This window comes from Palaemon carinicauda, chromosome 26, assembly GCF_036898095.1.
Source record: "Palaemon carinicauda isolate YSFRI2023 chromosome 26, ASM3689809v2, whole genome shotgun sequence".
NCBI lineage: Eukaryota > Metazoa > Arthropoda > Malacostraca > Decapoda > Palaemonidae > Palaemon > Palaemon carinicauda.
In genome coordinates, this window is record NC_090750.1 from 90,749,934 (window position 1) to 90,754,933 (window position 5,000).

A 5,000-nucleotide genomic window follows, 5' to 3' on the forward strand; every position below is an offset into this window, starting at 1 on the left:
AACCCAAGATAGCGGAAGACCATGGTACAGAGGCTATGGCCCTATCCTAGACTAGAGAACAATGGTTTGATTTTAGAGTGTATAGTCTACTTCTTCTTCTTCTTCTTCTTCTTCTTCTTCTTCTTTTGCCAAAATGAAGCCAGGACTTACCTAAAGAACCGCTGTAATGCAAACGCCTTCCAAGTTAGTCTTGACAACACTCGGGAAGTTTGACTGAGAAAATGTTTGAATCAGGGTAACTACGAGCTCATATTCAGATATCTTATCGTTTGATAGTCAGTGTTGATAAGGAGACGAAGAAAGCGTTACTAATCCTTTTAAATCATATAGCAAAGAGTTCGTGGTTTTAAAACTATAAATCTTGTATTTTTTATATGATGCTTTTTGACATATGAAAGTTTTACTGTTGTCCTGAGTTACACTGTTATTGTTAATTCTATTTTATTTTATTTCCTCATTTCCTTTCGTAACTGTGCTATTTTCCCTATTGGAGCCCTTGGGCTTATAGCATACTGCTTTCCCAACTAGGGTTGTAGCTTAACAGGTAATAATGATAATAATAATAATAATAATAATAATAATAATTCCTTTATCTAATTTCCTAAATTGGCAAGTTGTTTAAAAATTCGAGAGAAATTGCTTTCACCCAGAGTAATATTCCATCCTTGTAGAATTTAATAGATAAATCTTATTAAGTTATTTTCAGAACGCACATAAGTTGAAATGAATTTATATAAGTAATTTTGCTCTTTATGCATTTCATCTGTTCATTTTTATGCAAGTACGTTAAAAAGAAAATTTATATAATTGTTTTGTAGCTTAAAAAGAGTTCAAATAATATTTTGTTTTAAAACCGTAATATATTGGTATTACCTCGAGAATGGCGTGTACTTAGAAAAGCATAACTAGGATATATATATATATATATATATATATATATATATATATATATATATATATATATATATATATATATATATGTTGTAAGGACAGTGAGACAAGCGTCACCAAGATCAACTGATACTTTATTTAAATGTGCGTGGGAGTATATTACAAGGTGCGGACGGAAAGGTAGGATGGCGCTGGTGCCAAATCAGATTGAATTGCCCGCCAAAATATATGTGTTTTCTTACACTTACAAATATACGAATTATGAGTTAACAGAAGCATGTAATGAAATGATACATATGTCAAAATGTAGCTCTGATAGAGCGGAATACATATTCGTTGATTTTCTGGACGATGAAGGGAGCGGTGTCCTTACAAGTACTCCCCCCCCCCAAGACATCGGGCGGCGTAGAGGGCTGATGATCAATCTTCGTATCTTCTCGGGCGTCGGAGGGTTCCTCTTGTTTTTGAACGGAGGGGTGCGCCGGCGGTCGGCATAAGGATCTCTTCCTCTTGTCGTCGTTTGATGATTTTTCTTTCGTTGGGCGCCTTGTTTTGAGGTGGCACTCTGGATCTGCCAGGTCCGGCGGAGGCGGTGTCGCTTCCTTCGAGAAACGCTGGTTTCACGCGGTCTATTGAGACCCAGTCCTCTTGGCCATGGACGTTGAGAAGGAAGGCCTTCGTTGTCTTCTTAATTACCTCAATAAGGTCTAGTTAGTGGTTGTCGATGAGCGTCGACACGGACGAAAACGTACCCGCAGTCATCCAGGTTTTTTGGCTTGAAGTGCTTGGTTCTGTCCTGGTAAGTTTTGAGACATGGCCTGAACTTCCTGGCGATGTCCCTTAGGTGATCCAGCTGCATGTCGTCGGTTGATGAGGGAAAGAATTCGCCAGGAACTGCGAGCGCCTCCCCGTAAACCTTTTCGGCAGGCGAAGGTTCGCCGTCTGCGCGAGGGGCGGTGCGAAAGCCGAGGAGTACCCAAGGAAGTCGTGATTTCCAGTCCCCGTCGGTGCTGCTCGCCATCAGGGACGCCTTGAGGGCGCGGTGAGTTCTTTCGACCATGCCGTTTGCCGCGGGGTTGTATGCCGTGGTGCTGTGGAGCGTCGTCCCCATCAGGTTCGCCAAAGCGAGCCATATTTCATAGAGGAAAGCGGGGCCTCTGTCAGTCGTGATGTCGTCAGGAACGCCAAACCTGCTCACCCAGCTTGACAGGAGGGCTTCGGCGCATGCTTGAGTCGTAGCTTCGGTCATCGGCGATGCCTCCAACCACCTCGTGGAGCAATCGATGATCGTAAGCAGGTAGCGAGCAGATCCAGAAGGGGGCAATGGTCCCACGACGTCGATGTGTATGTGACCGAAATGTCTTTTTGGCTGAGGGAAATCGCCTACCCCCAATTCGGTGTGACGGCTGACTTTGCTTGATTGGCAGTTGATGCATGACTTCGCCCATTCCCGGGCATCCTTTTTGATCCCTGGCCAGACGAACTTTTCAGACAGAAGGCGAGTGGTGGTGCGTCCTGAGGGGTGTGAAAGTCCGTGGATGATATCGAATATTTTCCTTCTGCAGGAGGGTGGTATCCAGGGACGTGGGTGGCCGGTGCTGGTGTTGCAAAGAATAGATACTCCTGCTGGTCCGAGGGGAATCGCACTTATCTTGAGCGCGGATGGCCCCGTCAGGTGATCCTGTGCTTCTCGGTCGGTGCGTTGTTCGGTTGCGAGATTGGCGTAGTCGATTCCCAGGTGGATTGCGTCAATTTTAATCCTTGAAAGGGTGTCCGCGACTGGGTTTTTCTTTCCTGGGACGTAACGTATGGTGCACCCGAATTCGGCGATTGTTGCGAGATGACGTTGTTGTCGGGAGGACCATGCGTCTGTCGATTTCGTAAAAAGCGTGAACGAGGGGTTGATGGTCTGTCGCGATTGTGAAGGGTGTACCCTCCAAGATGTGCCTGAAGTGGTGGACGGCGAGGTAGACAGCGAGGAGTTCCCTATCGAAGGTGCTGTATCTTGTTTCGGCGGGTTTCAATTTCTTGCTGAAGAATGCCAGCGGTCGAGGAGAACCATCGACGAGTTGCTCCAGCACAGCCCCACAGGCGACGTTGCTGGCGTCGGTCGTTAGTCGCAGGGGCGCGTTGTCGTCGAAATGAGCCAGGGTGGTGGCATTCGCGAGGGCATCCTTCATCCGGGCGAATGCCTGTTGCTGGGGCAAACCCCACTCGAGTTTTTTCGCTTTTCCTTTCAGGACGTTGTCGGGGGGTGACAGGGTTTGTGCGATGTTGGGGAGCGGGTAGTGATCGGGCGTTGTGATGAGGTTGAGGCGCCTGTAGTCGCCGCAAGGTCTCCAGGACCCGTCCGGCTTTTTTACCATGTGTAGGGGCGATGCCCAGGGGCTCGATGCTTTCTTACAGATACCCATGCGTTCCATGTCCTCAAAGGCGCGTTTGGCATCCTTCAGTTTCTGGGGCGGGAGGCGGCGGAATTTGGCGTGAGTAGGAGGTCCTGTCATTGTGGTGTGGTGGTAGATCCCGTGCTTGGACGGGGAACCTGGCGAGTGTCGGAGCTCGGGCTTGAAAACCTCGGGAAATTCTTGTAGGAGGTCGGCGTAGGGGTGCGTCGTTACGGCGGATACAGACATTGTTGCAGGGCTGTGTTCTAGGGCGCTGGACTGGCAGGTTCCCGTGTCGATGAGACGTTTGTTGGCGACATCGACGAGGAGTCCGTGGTGGGCGAGGAAATCCGCACCGAGGAGGGGGCGATTGACATCAGCGATGGCGAAGGGCCAAGAATACGAACGGTCCATGATAGATATCTTGAGGGGCCTAATCCCATAGCACCGTATGGGAGATCCGTTGGCAGCGATGAGAGAGGGAGCGTTTTTGTCGGGACCACGGTCTAGGTCGGACTTGGAAGGTGGGAACGTTGACTGCATTGCGCCGGTGTCTACCATGAGTCTACGGTTGGAAATGGTATCGAGGATATAGAAACCATTCTTGTTTTGGTTACCTGCGGCTGCGATGGTGGCAGGTGGATGCTTCTGTCGGGAAACTGCATGGTGCTCTACATTTCTTTTCGTCGCTGCCGAACTGTTGGTGGTAGAAGCACCATGCTGGGTTAGTCCTAGGGTTCGGTCGTGTTGGTTGCCGCCGTTTCTTTCTTGATAGAACGTTGATCTCGTCGACCTCAGGGGCCGTTACCGAGGAGTCTAGGGAAGAGCAGCTGCTGAAGGAGGAGAACGAAGGCGGTGTTGACGATGATGCTCCGAGGCGAGATGCTTTGGAGGCCTCGTGGAGCTTCTGAGCCTTCGACAGGAGTTCGTTCATCGGGAGCGTGTCGGCGTCTGTCAATCGGGCCCTTACGTCCTGTGGTAGGCGTAGAAGAAAGATCTCACGAGATAAGCTAATCTCACATCGTCGGCCGTTGCTGTCTGTTTCGGGGAGCATAAGAAGGCCGGTTAACTCGTCTCACGCCTCGACAGGAGAGATGTCACCCATGGGCTTCCCGGCGAGGTCCAGGACTTTCTGTGCCCTTGCTGAGACGGAGAGGGAGTAGATACCGATGAGTTTCGTTCTCAGGTCGTCGTATGAAACTTGGCCGGCCTGGGCGTCGAGCCATGGGGAAATCTTGTCGAATACCTCTTCAGGTATGGAGGTGAGAACGATGTCAGCCTTGGCGCAGGAGTCGCTGAGTCTAGCGACACGGAAGAGTATGTCTGCTCTCAGGAACCAGGAAGCGGTGTTGTGTTGAGAAAAGGGCGGCAGTTTGACTTTGGGCGTGGAGGCGAGGCCGTTGGGTGCGATGGACGTGTTGCTTCTTGCATCGTAGCCAGACGACGAGTCGGCGAAGAGGTGAGAAGTTGATATGTCGGTTAGGCTCAGCCTACTGCCTTACATTCACCGAAGTGTGGGAGAACCAAAGGCAGGCTCATGCCTAAGGTAACGGAGTATAGAGAAGGTAGCACGGCCGTAATAAGTCCGTTAATGGCAAAGCCAAAACCGCTGATGCTACTTTAAACTCCGGGGTCACCAGTTGTAAGGACAGTGAGACAAGCGTCACCAAGATCAACTGATACTTTATTCAAATGTGCGTGGGAGTATATTACAAGGTGCGGACG

The 5,000-nt window shown here is 49.6% G+C and overlaps 1 protein-coding gene across 1 annotated transcript in view; it reads right to left on the minus strand.

The window, feature by feature from the left end:
- Nucleotides 1–279, minus strand: part of LOC137620053 (uncharacterized) — a 54,624-nt gene extending 54,345 nt beyond the window's left edge. The window contains exon 1 of the mRNA XM_068350331.1: nucleotides 151–279. The gene's annotated coding sequence lies outside the window, so the exon portion shown is untranslated. The remainder of the gene's footprint in view (nucleotides 1–150) is intronic.
- Nucleotides 280–5,000: the final 4,721 nt, after the last annotated feature.